This window comes from Oncorhynchus tshawytscha, unplaced genomic scaffold (genome assembly GCF_018296145.1).
Source record: "Oncorhynchus tshawytscha isolate Ot180627B unplaced genomic scaffold, Otsh_v2.0 Un_scaffold_16570_pilon_pilon, whole genome shotgun sequence".
Taxonomy (NCBI): domain Eukaryota; kingdom Metazoa; phylum Chordata; class Actinopteri; order Salmoniformes; family Salmonidae; genus Oncorhynchus; species Oncorhynchus tshawytscha.
The window spans coordinates 109,891-130,000 of NW_024609796.1; the positions used below are offsets into that span (position 1 = coordinate 109,891).

At 46.2% G+C, this 20,110-nt stretch overlaps 1 pseudogene; it reads right to left on the reverse strand.

Annotated features, from left to right (window-relative positions):
- The window catches only part of LOC112242167, a 169,034-nt pseudogene that overhangs the window by 8,207 nt on the left and 140,717 nt on the right, over positions 1 to 20,110 (reverse strand).

Below are 20,110 nucleotides of genomic sequence, written 5' to 3' on the forward strand. Positions count from 1 at the left end.
CAGTCAGAGTCAGAGCCCGTCAGAGTCAGAGTCAGAGCCAGTCAGAGTCAGAGCCCTTCAGAGTCAGAGCCAGTCAGAGTCAGAGCCGGTGTCAGAGTCAGTGTCAGAGCCAGTCAGAGTCAGAGCCAGTCAGAGTTAGAGCCAGTCAGAGTCAGAGCCAGTCAGAGAGTCAGAGTCAGAGTCAGAGAGCCAGTCAGAGTTAGAGCCAGTCAGAGTTAGAGCCAGTCAGAGTCAGAGCCCGTCAGAGTCAGAGCCCAGTCAGAGTCAGAGTTAGAGCCAGTCAGAGTCAGAGCCAGTCAGAGTCAGAGTCAGAGTCAGAGTGTCAGAGTCGGTGTCAGAGCCAGTCAGAGTTAGAGCCAGTCAGAGTTAGAGCCAGTCAGAGTCAGAGCCCAGTGTCAGAGTCAGAGTCAGAGCCCTCAGAGTCAGTGTCAGAGCCAGTCAGAGTCAGAGCCAGTCAGAGTCAGAGCCAGTCAGTTAGAGCCAGTCAGAGTTAGAGCCAGTCAGAGTTAGAGCCAGTCAGAGTTAGAGCCAGTCAGAGTTCAGAGCCAGTCAGAGTCAGAGTTAGAGCCCGTCAGAGTCAGAGTTAGAGCCAGTCAGAGTCAGAGCCAGTCAGAGTCAGAGTCAGTGTCAGAGCCAGTCAGAGTTAGAGCCAGTCAGAGTCAGAGTTAGAGCCAGTCAGTCAGCCAGTTAGAGCCAGTCAGAGTTAGAGCAGTCAGAGTCAGAGCCAGTCAGAGTTAGAGCCAGTCAGAGAGTTAGAGCCAGTCAGAGTCAGCCAGTCAGAGTTAGAGCCAGTCAGAGTTAGAGCCAGTCAGAGTTAGAGCCAGTCAGAGGCAGAGCCAGTCAGAGTTAGAGCCAGTCAGAGTTAGAGCCAGTCAGAGTTAGAGCCAGTCAGAGTTAGAGCCAGTCAGAGTTAGAGCCAGTCAGAGTCAGAATTAGAGCCAGTCAGAGTCAGAGCCAGTCAGAGGCAGAGCCAGTCAGAGTTAGAGCCAGTGTCAGAGTCGGTGTCAGAGCCGGTCAGAGTCAGAGCCAGCCAGAGGCAGAGCCAGTCAGAGTTAGAGTCGGTCGGAGTTAGAGCCGCAGTTAGAGCCGGTGTCGGTGTCAGAGCCAGAGCCAGTCAGAGTCAGAGCCAGTCAGAGTTAGAGCTAGTCAGAGCAGGTCAGAGTTAGTCAGAGTCGGTGTCAGAGTCGGTCGGAGTCAGAGCCGGTGTCGGTGTCAGAGCCAGTCAGTTAGTCCGAGTCTGTGTCAGAGTCGGTCGGAGTTAGAGCCGGTGTCGGTGTCAGAGCCAGTCAGAGTTAGAGTTGGTGTCAGAGCCAGTCAGAGTTTGAGCTAGTCAGAGCCCGTCAGAGTTAGAGCTAGTCAGAGCCCGTCAGAGTTAGAGTCGGAGAACCAGGGGAACAGTGAAAACAATAAGTGTAAGGTAAACTTGGAATTACATTGGCTGAGACATTACCTGGTTTGCCTATGGGTTGGTATATGTGCTGGTTTCCTGTCTGCACAAACAAACACAAACAAGCAGTTGAAATAAACCAGCAGGATTCATTCCAAATTTCCAACAGTGTTTTCCCACAACATCCCAGTGAGCAGTCTCTCTGGTGTCATCTGTGTTGTTGTGGTCTCTCCACCAACACTCAAAATACTCCTGCTGCTTGGATACACAGACCTAACCGGACCACAGCCAACCACCACGGCGTTCCACAGTAAAAACATATCTCTGCTTTACTGTGATAGCCCGAAAACAAACTGTAGAACAGACCATATGCAGTATTCCCTGTTTACATTTAAGTCAATAAAACACTTGCTGATTGAAGTTTACAGAATAGCCTAGAGGTTATTGAGAGTTGTATTCAATATTTTAGTGCATCAACTCAACATGCTGAACGGCTATCCATCAGTCCTTGGCTTCATCCTCTGCCTGGCTATAATTATTATCAGGGAGACAGATTCTGACAGTTATCTCGCCATGAAGCAAGATTTTGGTTTTGCAAATTGCCCAGTAAAATAGAGTGGATTGCATGAGAGCTGCTGCATTAATGTGGGCGGTGTTTTAAACTAAGAGTGGGTTTGGTTTGGGGATATACCCTTCTAATGGTCCATGCAGCTCAGAACACAGCTGTCCATACAGCTCAATGTAATGATCCTGAGCAATGACAGGGAACAAATGAAATGGTTCTACATTCTATGTCCTAATAGTTCTATGTTCTAATAGTTCTACATTCTAATAGTTCTACATTCTATCTCCTAATAGTTCTACATTCTATGTCCTAATAGTTCTACATTCTATGCTCTAATAGTTCTACATTCTATGTTCTAATAGTTCTACATTCTATGTCCTAATAGTTCTACATTCTATGTCCTAATAGTTCTACATTCGATGTCCTAATAGTTCTACATTCGATGTCCTAATAGTTCTACATTCTGTCCTAATAGTTCTACATTCTATGTCCTAATAGTTCTACATTCTGTCCTAATAGTTCTACATTCTATGTCCTAATAGTTCTACGTTCTATGTCCTAATAGTTCTACGTTCTAACGGTTCTACATTCCATGTTCTAATAGTTCTACATTCTATGTTCAAACAGTTCTACATTCTATATTCTGATAGTTCTACATTCTATGTCCTAATAGTTCTACATTCTATGTCCTAATAGTTCTACATTCTATGTCCTAATAGTTCTACATTCGATGTCCTAATAGTTCTACATTCTGTCCTAATAGTTCTACATTCTATGTCCTAATAGTTCTACGTTCTATGTCCTAATAGTTCTACGTTCTAACGGTTCTACATTCCATGTTCTAATAGTTCTACATTCTATGTTCAAACAGTTCTACATTCTATATTCTGATAGTTCTACATTCTATATTCTATACATGAGAACAGATGGATATTCCTTCATATCAGTCAGTGTTCTTTTATTCTCCTTTTAAGCCCAGTAAACATGATGGTATCCTAACGTGAATTCAAAGAGCAAAGGCTAAATCTTCAACCATTCTCTTTTTTAAAATGATCAATATATATTTACAATTGATGGTCCCAAGATGATCTGTGTGAATCTGTTAACCCCTTGACATTCCTTTTTCCAGTTGAAGGTAAATCCCCAGAGTGCTAAAACAAACACATACAACTTGCTTATGGAATGCCTATGATGTAAGCATGTCCAGTGCATTCAGAAAGTATTCAGACCCCTTGACTTTTTACACACTTTGGAAAAACAAGGTTTTTATCACATTTGGACCCTTTACTCAGTACTTTGTTGAAGCACCATTGGCAGTGATTACCACCTCGATCCTTCTTGGGTATGAAACTAGAAGCTTGGCACAGCTGTATTTGGGAACTTTCTCCCATTCTTCTCTGCAGATCCTCTCAAGCTCTGTCAGGTTGGATGGGGAGCTTTGCTGCACAGCTATTTTCAGGTCTCTCCAGAGATGTTACATCGGGTTCAAGTCTGGGCTCTGGCTGGGCAACTCAAGGACAATCAGAGAATGCCACTCTTGAGTTGTCTTGGCTGTTGTCCTGTTGGAAGGTGAACCTTCACCCCAGGCTGAGGTCCTGAGTGCTCTGGAGTACGTTTTCATCAAGGATCTCTCTGTACTTGTAACGGTTCTCTTGGGGTGAAGTAGAGGCGGACCAAAACGCAGCGTGGTTATATTGATTCATGTTTAATAAAAACAGATAAACACGAACACTACAAAACAATAAACGCGGAAAACCAAAAACAGCCCTGTCTGGTGCAAAACACAGACAGGAACAATCACCCACAAACACACAGTGAAACCCAGGCTACCTAAGTATGATTCTCAATCAGAGACAACTAATGACACCTGCCTCTGATTGAGAACCATACTAGGCCGAAACAGAAATACCCCGAAACATAGAAAAAACAAACATAGACTGCCCACCCAACTCACGCCCTGACCATACTAAATAAATACAAAACAAAGGAAATAAAGGTCAGAAAGTGACAGTACTTTTCTCTGTTCATCTTTCCCTCGATCCTGACTAATCTCCCAGTCCCTGCCGCTGAAAAACATCTCCACAGCATGATGCAGTCACCACCCTGTTTCACCATAGGGATGATGCCAGGTTTCCTCCAGACATGACATTTGGCATTCAGGCCAAAGAGTTCAATCTTGGTTTCATCAGTCCAGAGAATCTTGTTTCTCATGGTCTGGAGTCCTTTAGGTATCTTTTGGCAAACTCCAAGCAGGCTGTCATGTGCCTTTTACTGAGGAGTGGCTTCTGGAAGGTTCTCTGGAAGGTTCCCAATTTCACACAGGAACTCTGGAGCTCTGTCAGAGTGACCATCAGGATCTTGATCACCTACCTCCCTGACCAAAGCCCTTCTTCCCCGATTGCTTAGTTTGGCTGGGCGGCCAGCTCTAGGAAGAGTCTTGGTGGTTTCTAACTTCATTTAAGAATGATGGAGGCCACTGTGTTCTTGGGGCCCTTCAATGCTGTAGATATTATTTGGTGCCCTTCCCCAGATCTGTTCCTTGACACAATTCTGTCTCGGAGCTCTTCGGACAATTCCTTTGACTTCACGGCTTAGTTTTTGCTCTGACATGCACTGTCAACTGTGGGACCGTATATAGACAGGTGTGTGCCTTTCCAAATCATGTCCAATCAATTGAATTTACCACAGCTGGACAACAATCATGTTGTAGAAACATCTCCAAGGATGATCAATGGAAACAGGATGCACCTGAGTGCAATTTTGAGTTTCTTAGCTAAGGGTCTGAATACTTATGTAAATAAGGTATTTCCGTTTTCTATTTTTAATACATTTGAAAAAAATTCAAAAAACCTGTTTACGCTTTGTCATTATGGGGTATTGTGTGTAGATTGATGGGAATTTGTATTTATGTATGTCACGCCCTGACCTTAGTTTTCTTTATTATTTTGGTTAGGTCAGGGTGTGACGAGGATGATATATGTGTTTTTGTCCTGTCTAGGGTTTTTGTATGTTTATGGGCTTGTTTCTAGTCTAGGTGTTTTTATGATATATGTGTTTTTTGTCCTGGGGTCTAGGGTAGCCATATTTTGTATGTTTATGGGCTTGTTTCTAGTCTTGTTTTGTGTTTTTTATGTTCTTCTATTGTTGCCTAGATTGGTTCTCAATCAGAAGCAGCTGTTTATCGTTGTCTCTGATTGGGGACCACAAAATATAATATACTAATATACTGCACTACAGCGTAAATACAGAAATACTGGTTTGATTGACTTGAGCCTCTAGAGTTACTACACAGGCTGTCTGGGAGTGTTCTCTCCCACTGTAGGACTGACTACTGTAATACTCACTGACTCACTGTATAACTCATACACAACCCAAGGCTAGGAGTGGTACAACAAGTACAGACAGCAGAGAGACATTGACGGGAACCCCCCCTCCAGACAAAATGTCTTTAACTTCTTTTGAGTGAAAGCCCAAGGTATTTTGCATATTTGTGAGAGAGATAAAGAGAACAGGAGATAGCGTTGACTGTTATTCCATGCAGGGAAACCAGGTAACAAGAGGAGACTTACTGGTCCGTGGAGGATGCCGTCGTCCCGGTCAATGCTGCCTCTGGAAATCCTTGAATCTGGCTTCTGGTTGAGACCGAGAGAGACACAGCAGGTTAAATGAATGATCGAACGAACAAACAAATGCTCAGACTGATTTCAACGTGGAAAACAATCATTATTTCTCTATATCACAGTGATAATGGACATTACTTTGCTATAACAGTGGTATGACATCTGATGCACTGATATTCAAATCAGTCAGATCAAATCAAAATGAATATACAATATCATGACAAATACAAATCACTGCTACGTAAACACATTACAAAATGGTAACAAGAGACATTCTCCACTTCATCCTTGGAGTGGTCATTATTATTTGTGTGTGTGTTGTATTGTAATATAGGGTTTCAGCTAATGTCAGCTAGCTAGTCTTCGACGTGACTTTCTGTTGCTGAGGTAAATGCGCTGCTCATCCAACTTGCAGAAGGATCGAGACCCAACAACTGCGCATGAATAAAGCCCTTACATCGCTCATACCGTTTTCCACAAGCAAAGTCGACATTAGATTGCAGCTAAAACCACATCTTCTGAGCGACTTTATCTAATGCGCTGTAACGCGCCTACAGTTGTTTTAAATGGTTTCCCTGTGCACTTGTCGCTGTTATTTCTTGATGAGCATCAATTCTAGTATGATAATATTTTTTTCTGGTATGTTAATATTTTTTCTAGTATGCTAATATATTTTAACATCTACAGTAGTCGGCACATTCAATGATTTATCTTTCTAGCACTTCAACACAGAAGGAACAGTTGTACACAGCTTAGAATCCCGCAGCGCAGCAAATGTACTCCTGCTGCTCTGCCCGGTAACTTATTAAAACTTCAGTCTCACGCCAGCTGCCTGCCAAACTATTCGCATTCCTCTCTCCCTGCCTCCTTCCCTAATGCTGTACCAGTTTTCCCAGGAAGGACTTGAAAACTTGCATCCTTTGGACTGCTGTTCTCTGCTGTGTGTTTCAGTGCCTGGGAGGAGAGCATGGAGCTGCTAGGAATTCCATCAACAGGATGAGAGAGGTTCCCCACGTTTACTCCTGTTTACACGGCTTGGCTCACTGACTGACTGGCTCACTGACTGACTGGCTCGCTAACTGATTCACACAAAGTGAACATACAGCCAGATCTCTCTGTTCGCCTGCCTCTCTCTCTTCCTCCTTCTTTGTCTCTCTCTCTCTATCCCTCGCTGTCTCTATCTCTCCACCTCTGTCTCTTTCTCCCCCCCTATCTCTCTCCCCTGGTCCTCTCCTTCCTTTCTTCTAGTAGTCCCTCCCCTTGTATGAAATAAGAGTCTACGGGTCTAAACTACATACAACCTACTCAGCTTTCCAGCAAAGAACATTTGCCTTCACCAACTGTGGGTCAAAATAAGTTTACCATACTTGACGGCGCATGGAGGGACAAACCTATCATTAGCTAGGAATTTGCTTTAGCCACACCTGGGCACGCACACGCACACACACACAATATAAAACTTTGAGAACACACAAAAGTTGACAGCTTTGCCAAATGTCTGAAAAACACAAGACGATGGTTTTTGTTTCCCCCTTTCTTCTCTGAAAACGTCTTTGTCCGTTGAATGTAAAAAATGATCCAAGAAGTGAACTGAGGCGCTCTGGGACACATCTCAGAGATAATGATACGGTACTACTAAAATAACTGAGGGGTATGAAGCCAGTGCAAAACATAATGTACGACATCTGTGCACAATTAACACAGGGCTTTCCAAGGAATGATGAAGTACATTTGTGTCAGACATTTACAGTTGTAAGTAAACACCCTGCAAACAGAACATGAAGGGGCAGGTCTGTTATCTCCTGCATCATCATCAGAGGGGTTACAGGAGGCAGGTCTGTTATCTCCTGCATCATCATCAGAGGGGTTACAGGAGGCAGGTCTGTTATCTCCTGCATCATCATCAGAGGGGTTACAGGAGGCAGGTCTGTTATCTCCTGCATCATCATCAGAGGGGTTACAGGAGGCAGGTCTGTTATCTCCTGCATCACCATCAGAGGGCTTACAGGAGGCAGGTCTGTTATCTCCTGCATCACCATCAGAGGGTTACAGGAGGCAGGTCTGTTATCTCCTGCATCACCATCAGAGGGGTTACAGGAGGCAGGTCTGTGATCTCCTGCATCACCATCAGAGGGGTTACAGGAGGCAGGTCTGTTATCTCCTGCATCACCATCAGAGGGGTTACAGGAGGCAGGTCTGTTATCTCCTGCATCACCATCAGAGGGTTACAGGAGGCAGGTCTGTTATCTCCTGCATCACCATCAGAGAGCTTACAGGAGGCAGGTCTGTTATCTCCTGCATCACCATCAGAGGGGTTACAGGAGGCAGGTCTGTTATCTCCTGCATCACCATCAGAGGGGTTACAGGAGGCAGGTCTGTACAACGATTATGTGTGTGTGGTTTGTGTGTGTGTGGTATGTGTGTATGTATATATATATAGTGTGTGTGTGCTTGTATATGTGTGTGGTATGTGTGTATGTATATAGTGTGTGTGTGTGTGTGTGGTATGTGTGTATGTATATATAGTGTGTCTGTGTGTGGGGTATGTGTGTGTGTGTGGTTTGTGTATATGTACTGTATATATATATATAGTGTGTGTGTGTGTGCTTGTATATGTGTGTGGTGTCTTTTATAGGTGTCTTTTATACTGATAACAAGTTCAAACAGGTGCCATTAATACAGGTAACGAGTGGAGGACAGAGTATTTAGTCAGCCACCAATTGTGCAAGTTCTCCCACTTAAAAAGATGAGAGAGGCCTGTAATTTTCATCATAGGTACACTTCAACTATGACAGACAAAATAAATAAAAAAATCCAGAAAATCACATTGTAGGATTTTTAATGAATTTATTGGAAAATAAATAAGTATTCTGGCTCTCACAGACCTGTAACTTCTTCTTTAAGAGGCTCCTCTGTCCTCCACTCGTTACCTGTATTAATGGCACCTGTTTGAACTTGTTATCAGTATAAAAGACACCTGTCCACAACCTCAAACAGTCACACTCCAAACTCCACTATGGCCAAGACCAAAGAGCTGTCAAAGGACACCATAAACAAAATTGTAGACCTGCACCAGGCTGGGAAGACTGAATCTGCAATAGGTAAGCAGCTTGGTTTGAAGAAATCAACTGTAGGAGCAATTATTAGGAAATGGAAGACATACAAGATCACTGATAATCTCCCTCGATCTGGGGCTCCACGCAAGATCTCACCCCGTGGGGTCAAAATGATAACAAGAACGGTGAGCAAAAATCCCAGAACCACACGGGGGGACCTAGTGAATGACCTGCAGAGAGCTGGGACCAAAGTAACAAAGCCTACCATCAGTAACACACTACGCCGCCAGGGACTCAAATCCTGCAGTGCCAGACGTGTTCCCCTGCTTAAGCCAGTACATGTCCAGGCCCGTCTGAAGTTTGCTAGAGAGCATTTGGATGATCCAGAAGAAGATTGGGAGAATGTCATATGGTCAGATGAAACTAAAATATAACTTTTTGGTAAAAACTCAACTCGTCGTGTTTGGAGGACAAAGAATGCTGAGTTGCATCCAAAGAACACCATACCTACTGTGAAGCATGGGGGTGGAAACATCATGCTTTGGGGCTGTTGTTCTGCAAAGGGACCAGGACGACCGATCCGTGTAAAGGAAAGAATGAATGGGGCCATGTATCGTGAGATTTTGAGTGAAAACCTCCTTCCATCAGCAAGGGCATTGAAGATGAAACATGGCTGGGTCTTTCAGTATGACAATGATCCCAAACACACCGCCCGGGCAACGAAGGAGTGGCTTCGTAAGAAGCATTTCAAGGTCCTGGAGTGGCAAAGCCAGTCTCCAGATCTCAACCCCATAGAAAATGTTTGGAGGGAGTTGAAAGTCTGTGTTGTCCAGCAACAGCCCCAAAACATTACTGCTCTAGAGGAGACCTGTATGGAGGAATGGGCCAAAATACCAGCAACAGTGTGTGAAAACCTTGTGAAGACTTACAGAAAACAGTTGACCTCTGTCATAGCCAACAAAGGGTATATAACAAAGTATTGAGATAAACTTTTGTTATTGACCATATACTTATTTTCCACCATAATTTGCAAATAAATTCATTAAAAATCCTACAATGTGATTCTCTGTTTTTTTTCCTTCTCATTTTGTCTGTCATAGTTGAAGTGTACCTATGACGAAAATTACAGGCCTCTCTCATCGTTTTAAGTGGGAGAACTTGCACAATCGGTGGCTGACAAAATACTTTTTTTGCCCCACTGTATAGTGTGTGTGTGTTATTACCAGGAAGCGTTCCTCATGCTCCAGCCACCGCTGGTCCTCCTCCATCTGCTGCTGTTGCATCATCAGCTGTTCCTCCATCAGGAGGGGGGGCAGAACCTGACCCATCACCTGCATGTCCAGAGACCCCCTGTCCTGAGACAGACAGACACACAGAGAGAAAGACAGACAGACACAGAGAGAGAGAGAGAGAGAGAGAGAGAGAGAGAGAGACAGACAGACAGACAGACAGACAGACAGACAGACAGACAGACAGACAGACAGACAGACAGACAGACAGACAGACAGAGAGAGAGAGAGAGATACAGAGAGAGACAGAAAGAAAGAGAGAGAGAGAGAGAGCGAGAGAGAAAGAGAGAAAAATTGAGAGAAAGAAAGAAAGAAAGAAAAAGAGAGATTGAGAGAGAGAGAGAGAGAATCAGTGTATTGTCCCTCACCAACCTAAATCGCTACGACAGAACCATCTTGTTATTGGGAGCACCAGGTGTACAACACTGGTCCATCCCCGGATCCTTACCTCCATGTTGGGGGACCACATGGGGAGGTCCTGCTGCCGGTGGTGGTTCCAGGTGTCATGGGGATCGTGGGAAGCCTGGGGAGGGTACATCCCACTGGTGATGGAAGGCATGCCGTGGGTGCCTGGGTATCCTGCCATCTGGGAAGGACAGGGGCCTTTGAATTAGTAATGTATCTACTTAGATCAGGAACGACCAAAATCCCAACTACAAAAACAGAATCCCATGACATCTAGGGAAAGGCCTGTTATAACTACTGTATAAACACAGAGTACTGTCTCATGTCTCTCTGTCAGTGTGTTGTAGGAGCTAGGCTACCTGCTAGTGGTTATGCTGTTATAACTACTTTATAACATAATGTACCAGCTCTCCTTGCTCTACCTGCTAGTGGTTATGATGTCATAACTACTTTATAACACAATGTACCAGCTCTCCTTGCTCTACCTGCTAGTGGTTATGATGTTATAACTACTTTATAACACAATGTACCAGCTCTCCTTGCTCTACCTGCTAGTGGTTATGATGTTATAACTACTTTATAACAATGTACCAGCTTTCCTTGCTCTACCTGCTAGTGGTTATGATGTCATAACTACTTTATAACACAATGTACCAGCTCTCCTTGCTCTACCTGCTAGTGGTTATGATGTTATAACTACTTTATAACACAATGTACCAGCTCTCCTTGCTCTACCTGCTAGTGGTTATGATGTTATAACTACTTTATAACAATGTACCAGCTCTCTTGCTCTACCTGCTAGTGGTTATGATGTCATAACTACTTTATAACACAATGTACCAGCTCTCCTTGCTCTACCTGCTAGTGGTTATGATGTTATAACTACTTTATAACACAATGTACCAGCTCTCCTTGCTCTACCTGCTAGTGGTTATGATGTTATAACTACTTTATAACACAATGTACCAGCTCTCCTTGCTCTACCTGCTAGTGGTTATGATGTTATAACTACTTTATAACAATGTACCAGCTCTCCTTGCTCTACCTGCTAGTGGTTATGATGTTATAACACATTTAACATTTACGTTTGAGTCATTTAGCAGACACTCTTATCCAGAGTGACTTACAGGAGCAATTAGAGTTAAGTGCCTTGCTCAACGGTACATCGACAGATTTTTCACCTAGACGGCTCGGGATTCAAACCAGTAACATTTCGGTTACTGGTCCAACGCTCTTAACCGCTAGGCTACCTGCCCCCCTGTGAACCAGCTCTCCTTGCGCTACCTGGTAGTGGGTGGGCTGCCCCAGGTGCTGTGGGCTGGGGTAGAACCCCTCACTGGAGCGTGGGCTGGGGTACCCTGGTCTGCTGGGCTATAGAGAGAGAGAGACAGAGAGCTCTGTTAAATACATGCTGCTGTTTCATCTCCATAGCTAGGTCTGGGTTAGATAGAGCTAGGTGTACACACACACACACACACACACACACACACACACACACACACACACACACACACACACACACACACACACACACACACACTACAGATGCAATGTGTGTTGACAGTGTTAGAGCTGTCCAAAAGGGAAACAAAGAAAGGCTATGAAACAAGCAGGCGGTTAGTTCAACATTCACAAAAGAGTTATATGAGAGTTCTGGTGTTGGACTTAGTAGAGTTGATGGTTATTTTTGGTGCGGGATGTGGGGGGGGATGAGGGTAGAAAAATCATCTCCAATTCAGGGTGACATGTTGATAGGCAGGCAGGCAACAATCTCCTCCTCCACTGAGTATTGCACTCAGACTTTCCTTATATTTAATCATAGCGAAACATCTACCTTACAGACCTTTTCACAGTAAGCTTCTCGAGGCCAAACCTCCCGATTAGCAAAAGACAGTGAACGAAACAGAACAGGCTGTAAGTTACAACATGTGACAACACGGTGGAAATGACACAGGAAATGATGTGAAAGTTACAGAGTTCAGATACTCATTTAGAATACGTACAATAGAAACATTCTACATGGTTGTACACAACGCTGGGATGGCTAAGATGACGACAACGGAAGCATCAACCAACCGTGTTGAAAAAGGACCAATGAGAGCAGCATGTTTTCATGGTAGAACAACAGTAGAAGTCACCCTGCTGTACAGTACTGTATACTGCATCCCAAATGGAACCCTGTTCCCTAACATAGTGCCCTTCTTTCCACCAGAGGCCTATGGGCCCAGGTCAAAAGTAGTGCACTACATAGGGGAAAAGGGTGCCATTTGGGACAACGATTACACAAGCATCCTACACAGGCTCTGAAAGTGAGTGACAACCTGAGGACATTTCCATAGCATTTCCCCCTCAAGGCCAAGGCACATTGTGTTAAGACAACATGCTGCTTTCCAAACAGCTTAGTGTCACAATATTCAACAAAGAAAATCACTAAATCTACGATGGACCAAAACATGATTTAATTCTAAATGTGACTTCATGTTACCCTAGTGTGTTTGCCATCATATTCAGTGTAAGTATTTAGCCCACAGCTTTGAACAAATCCACAATAATCATCTAACTAGATTTGAAGCCATTTTGTGTCTCTTGTCAAAGTGAAATAGCACTATAATGGATCACTGTTGCATCCTAACAGGAGCCCTATGAGAAACAACCAGTGATTTGTCTACATAACTTGACACTGAAATCCCTGGATTGGAGCTGGACAGTGTCTCTTTCAGAGAGACACCACTAGACTGGCGTATGTCAAAACCTTTACAGCTCTGATCTATTTAATGCTGTGGCCTTCTGTCCTGTCCCACCAGCATGTATGGATCTGTGGACTGCATGGGTCAGCTGCTGCTTTTGGGGTGGCTGCAGCCTTTCAGTGTGGAGGTGGGGTTAGAGGACCTGACAACCGCAGGGGGCATGAAGGGTGTAGTACTACCTGTGGTGGGGAAGGGGGTGCTCGCCAAAGCACAGGGAGGGCTGAGAGCCAAAGCACAGGGAGGGCTGAGAGCCAAAGCACAGGGAGGGCTGAGAGCCAAAGCACAGGGAGGGCTGAGAGCCAAAGCACAGGGAGGGCTGAGAGCCAAAGCACAGGGAGGGCTGAGAGCCAAAGCACAGGGAGGGCTGAGAGCCAAAGCACAGGGAGGGCTGAGAGCCAAAGCACAGGGAGGGCTGAGAGCCAAAGCACAGGGAGGGCTGAGAGCCAAAGCACAGGGAGGGCTGAGAGTCAAAGCATAGGGAGGGCTGAGAGTCAAAGCATAGGGAGGGCTGAGAGCCAAAGCACAGGGAGGGCTGAGAGCCAAAGCAAAGCACACAGGGAGGGCGGGAGGGCTGAGAGCCAAAGCACAGGGAGGGCTGAGAGCCAAAGCATAGGGAGGGCTGAGAGCCAAAGCACAGGGAGGGCTGAGAGCCAAAGCATAGGGAGGGCTGAGAGCCAAAGCCAAAGCACAGGGAGGGCTGAGAGCCAAAGCACAGGGAGGGCTGAGAGCCAAAGCACAGGGAGGGCTGAGAGCCAAAGCACAGGGAGGGCTGAGAGCCAAAGCATAGGGAGGGCTGAGAGCCAAAGCACAGGGAGGGCTGAGAGCCAAAGCACAGGGAGGGCTGAGAGCCAAAGCACAGGGAGGGCTGAGAGCCAAAGCATAGGGAGGGCTGAGAGCCAAAGCATAGGGAGGGCTGAGAGCCAAAGCAGGGCTGAGGGAGGGAGGGCTGAAAGCCAAAGCACAGGGAGGGCTGAGAGCCAAAGCACAGGGAGGGCTGAGAGCCAAAGCACAGGGAGGGCTGAGAGCCAAAGCACAGGGAGGGCTGAGAGCCAAAGCACAGAGAGGGCTGAGAGCCAAAGCACAGGGAGGGCTGAGAGCCAAAGCACAGGGAGGACTGAAAGCCAAAGCACAGGGAGGGCTGAGAGCCAAAGCACAGGGAGGGCTGAGAGCCAAAGCACAGGGAGGGCTGAGAGCCAAAGCACAGGGAGGGCTGAGAGCCAAAGCACAGGGAGGGCTGAGAGCCAAAGCACAGGGAGGGCTGAGAGCCAAAGCACAGGGAGGGCTGAGAGCCAAAGCACAGGGAGGGCTGAGAGCCAAAGCACAGGGAGGTATAGCATGATGATGATGACACAGACAGACGGACAGACAGGCAGACAGACAGACGGGAGGGACCGGACAGACGGGAGGGACCAGACAGACAAGACGGAGGGAGACAAGGGAACAGAGACACTGAGACACAGGGAGATGTGGTCAGACACACAGACAGAGCACAACAAGCACATTGAGACATGATGGAACATTGCTGAAGACAAAGCCAGCTAGGTGATAAGCTGTAAGCAGAGAGCTGGTAGAGGATCTAATGGGGGAGGAGACCAGGGTCGTCAGTGGGGCGGAGAGCAGGGTCGTCAGTGTGGGAAGAGAGCAGGGTAGTCAGTGTGGGAAGAGAGCAGGGTCGTCAGTGGGGCGGAGAGCAGGGTCATCAGTGTGGGAAGAGAGCAGGGTAGTCAGTGTGGGAAGAGAGCAGGGTAGTCAGTGTGGGAAGAGAGCAGGGTCGTCAGTGGAGGAGAACAGCAAGGTAGTCAATAAGGGTGGGACAGTGTAGTCACATAAAATAGTCCCTTGATAAAATAGTCTCTTGATAAAAGATTCCCTTGATAAAATAGTCTCTTGATAAAATAGTTCCCATTAATAGTCATCACACAGTATTAGAAGAGAAATGGTGGTTTTAAACTCAGCAAAAAAAGAAACGTCCCTTTTTCAAAGATAATTTGTAAAAATCCAAAAAACTTCACAGATCTTCATTGTAAAGGGTTTAAACCCTGTTTCCCATGCTTGTTCAATGAACCATAAACAATTAATGAACATGCACCTGTGGAATGGTCGTTAACACACTAACAGCTTACAGATGGTAGGTAATTAAGGTCACAGTTATGAAAACTTAGGACACTAAAGAGGCCTTTCTACTGACTCTGAAAAACACCAAAAGAAAGATGCCTAGGTTCCCTGCTCATCTGCGTGAATGTGTCTTAAGCATGCTGCAAGGAGGCATGAGGACTGCAGATGTGGCCAGGGCAATAAATTGCAGTGTCCGTACTGAGACGCCTAAGACAGAGCTACAGGGAGACAGGATGGACAGCTGATCGTCTTCGCAGTGGCAGACCACGTGTAACAACACTCTGCACAGGATCGGTACATCCGAACATCACACCTGCGCGACAGGTACAGGTACAACTGCTCAATTTATACCAGGAACGCACAATCCCTCCATCAGTGCTCAGACTGTCCGCATTAGGCTGAGAGAGGCTGGACTGAGGGCTTGTAGGCCTGTTGTAAGGCAGGTCCTCACCAGACATCACCGGCAACAACGTTGCCTATGGGCACAAACCCACCGTCACTGGACCAGACAGGACTGGCAAAAAGTGCTCTTCACTGACGAGTCGCGGTTTTGTCTCACCAGAGGCGATGGTCGGATTCTGGTTTTATCGTCGAAGGAATGAGCGTTACACCGAGGCCTGTACTCTGGAGCGGGATCGATTTGGAGGTGGAGGGTCTGTCATGGTCTGGGGTGGTGTGTCACAGCATCATCGGACTGAGCTTGTTGTCATTGCAGCCAGTCTCAACGCTATGCGTTACAAGGAAGACATCCTCCTCCCTCATGTGGTACCCTTCCTGCAGGCTCATCCTGACATGACCCTCCCTCATGTGGTACCCTTCCTGCAGGCTCATCCTGACATGACCCTCCCTCATGTGGTACCCTTCCTGCAGGCTCATCCTGACATGACCCTCCCTCATGTGGTACCCTTCCTGCAGGCTCATCCTGACATGACCCTCCCTCATGTGGTACCCTTCCTGCAGGCTCATCCTGACATGACCCTCCCTCATGTGGTTCCCTTCCTGCAGGCTCATCCTGACATGACCCTCCCTCATGTGGTACCCTTCCTGCAGGCTCATCCTGAAATGACCCTCCCTCATGTGGTACCCTTCCTGCAGGCTCATCCTGACATGACCCTCCCTCATGTGGTACCCTTCCTGCAGGCTCATCCTGACATGACCCTCCCTCATGTGGTACCCTTCCTGCAGGCTCATCCTGACATGACCCTCTAGCATGACAATGCCACCAGCCATACTGCTCATTCTGTGTGTGATTGCCTGCAAGACAGGACTGTCAGTGTTCTGCCATGGCCAGCGACGAGCCAGGATCTCACTCCCATTGAGCACGTCTGGGACATGTTGGATCGGAGGGTGAGGGCTAGGGCCATTCCCCCCAGAATTGTCTGGGAACTTGCAGGTGCCTTGGTGGAAGAGTGGGGTAACATCTCACAGCAAGAACTGGCAAATCTGGTGCAGTCCATGAGGAGGAGATGCAGTGCAGTACTTAATGCAGCTGGTGGCCACACCAGATACTGACTGTTACTTTTGACCCCCTCTTTGTTCAGGGACACATTTCTGTTAGTCACATGTCTGTGGAACTTGTTCAGTTTGTCTCAGTTATTGAATCTTGCTTTGTTCATACAAATATTTATGGACGTTAAATTTGCTGAAAATAAACGCAGTTGACAGTGAGAAGGCGTTTCTTTTTTTTGCTGAGTTGATATGGTGGCTATACACAGAGCTGTTCAGTCACAGCAGCCAGCAGTGTTTGTCCATGGTGGAGACTAGTTCCTGAGAATAGGACCATGAGTTAACAATAGATAAGGCTTTAGATAAGGCGAACAGCTGCAGCAGAGAGAAAACTGGGAACAGAAATGACATTAGTATATCAGATAGAAAATGAAAGCTCTCTAAATAACATTAGAGGATGGAAGAGGTGAAGCTATGAAGAACGTTTCCCTCAGAATAATGTCTAACGGACAGACAGTCTGACCAAAAGAAATGAAATTGTGGCTCCAAGCATGTAGACTCCACCTGACTCTATGTGTAATTCCTGAGGGAGTCACTAACTAAAGCCTCGAGCTTGACTGTACTGTTGTATTTATGTACAGTGTTTACAGATGTCATACCATGAAAACTCCTCTTGTAATGGGAGCAGCCAACTGACAGACTGACTGCCAAGATAGGTGTTGATGATGACGTCTGTGACCTCCTCGTTGCCAAAGCATAAAGTTGCTGTGTGTGTGTGTCTATTAATATGCTTATATGTGTGTGTGTGTGTGTGTGTCTATTAATGTGCTTCTGTCTGTGTGTGTGTGTGTGTGTCTATTAATGTGCTTCTGTGTGTGTGTGTGTCTATTAATGTGCTTCTGTGTGTGTGTGTGTCTATTAATGTGCTTCTGTGTGTGTGTGTGTGTGTGTGTGTGTGTGTCAATGTGCTTCTGTGTGTGTGTGTGTGTGTCTATTAATGTGCTTCTGTGTGTGTGTGTGTGTGTGTGTGTGTGTGTGTGTGTGTGTGTGTGTGTGTGTGTGTCTATTAATGTACTTCTGTGTGTGTGTGTGTGTATAAAAGTGTGCATGTGACTCTCTCTCTATCTCTGTGTGTGTGTGTGTGTGTGTGCAAGCTCTTACTTTAGGCGGCGCCTCGTCGGACCCCCTGAGTCCCAGGACACAGAGACCTGACGTCTCATCTCCATACGTGTCCTCTCCTTCTGCTGGAGCTTCTCCTCCTCCAATATCTGACTGCAGAGAGACAGAACAAATCACTGTCACTGTGTGTGTGTGTGTGTGTGTGTGTGTGTGTGTCTGTGATACTATCAGACTTCAGGAGTCAGGAACATAACTATAGTTTAGTTCAGTTTAGCATCTCCTAAGACCTAAACCTGTGGTGCTGTGGCTTTGAGAGGGGAGAGACGAGGATGAGAGATATGCTGGATAAACACTGTAGAGGTTATTGTACTGTACTGTTACTGTACAAGGTGACAGGCTTCCCCACTAGAATTCAGGGATGGATATTGTTTCAGCGTAGCTACAGCCACAAGGTCCATGTCCTTCACTGTTAAGTCCTGCTACGTTCTGATGGTTCAGTTTACAGAGCTGTCCTGTTAGCTGACAGGGTGGGTTTCACACAGCTGAGTACTACAACAACCTTCCCCTGTAACCAGCTACATCCTCTTGCCCTGAGCTACAGTACATAGGATGCATACCAAATGGCTCACTATTTCCTATATAGTGCACTACTTTTGACCAGAGCTCTATGGGCCTTGTTTAAAGTAGTGCACTATAAAGGGAATAGGGAGCCATTTGAGAGTCAGACAACATGGTACACACACAGGACCTTAAGGAATACAGAGTAGGGAAAGCAGACAGCGGTCCCCCTCCACCCAGCCTGGATCTGCTACAGTGATGTTATGCCTCTGGTCCACATGGAAACCCATTGGACAGGCACTAAAAGAGAGGAAACTGCTCAAACACATGAACCAGCGTCCCTCCCCTCCACCCAGCCTGGATCTGCTACAGTGATGTTATGCCTCTGGTCCACAGCACATGGAAACCCATTGGACAGGCACTAAAAGAGAGGAAACTGCTCAAACACATGAACCAGCGTCCCTCCCCTCCACCCAGCCTGGATCTGCTACAGTGATGTTATGCCTCTGGTCCACAGCACATGGAAACCCATTGGACAGGCACTAAAAGTGAGGAAACTGCTCAAACACATGAACCAGCGTCCCTCCCCTCCACCCAGCCTGGATCTGCTACAGTGATGTTATGCCTCTGGTCCACATGGAAACCCATTGGACAGGCACTAAAAGAGAGGAAACTGCTCAAACACATGAACCAGCGTCCCTCCCCTCCACCCAGCCTGGATCTGCAACAGTGATGTTATGCCTCTGGTCCACAGCACATGGAAACCCATTGGACATGCACTAAAAGAGGGGAAACTGCTCAAACACATGAAACAGCGTCCCTCCCCTCAGGCCTGCAATAGGCATTAGAGGAATAAGCCATTTATAGAAGCACACAATGAGAGGAGATGTGGGTCGACTCTACTGTACTGTTCTGTACTGTTCTGACAATACCTTTCAGCCAGCATTAACTCAGACCCCAATGTTCTGTGTTCTATCCTCCGTTCTGTCATCCAATGTCCAGTCTGAACAGAATGCAGGCAATTCACTGAGCCAAACATTCTTCTGGATGCTGAGAACTCTGGAGTGTCTCCTCCCAACTAAACAAAGAACAGATATGAAGTGGAGGGTCCTCCATCCTAAATACAGGCAATAAACTGTGTCCCATGACCCCACAGTCTCTCTCTGTCCCTCACACTCCCTCTCTCCCTTTCTGTCTCTCTCTGCCTCTGTCTTTCTCTCAGGGAGGGAGGGCTATTTGTGGAAACAGCATTAGTCCTAGCTGCCATGCTGCCTTTGTACCTCTGTTCTTTAATGCCCAGATCAGTCACTCAATATAGTCTTCATTCACAGTCGCTGCTGTCCTTGTCTGTTCCTAAGGCTAGAACTGAGATGGGAAAACAATCATTTCCCCATAATGCCCCTTCATCCTGGAACATGTTTCAGAAGATTGTAAAGTTAGAGGAGTTAGTGTCTTTGCCTGTTAAGACTCTGATTGACAACACTGTTTGTGAAAACTGCAGTTGTTTCTTATCTTCAATTGTATCTTTAACTTGTGACACTTTGTCTTTTGTGTGAATTCTGTATTTTTCTGTGATGTTTTATGGACACGCTGCTATTTCCCTGTTTTGCCTTCTTGCCAGGTCTCCCTCGCAAAATAGGGTTTTAACCTCAATGTGTTTAACCTGGTTAAATAAAGGTTAAATAAATAACAAAAAAATGTGTGATAGCAGCAGTAAAACAGACAAGAACAATAAGATGGGGACCACGTGTCCTGGTCATTCTCCAGAACACACCACACAAACCTGACCAGTCTGTTAACAAG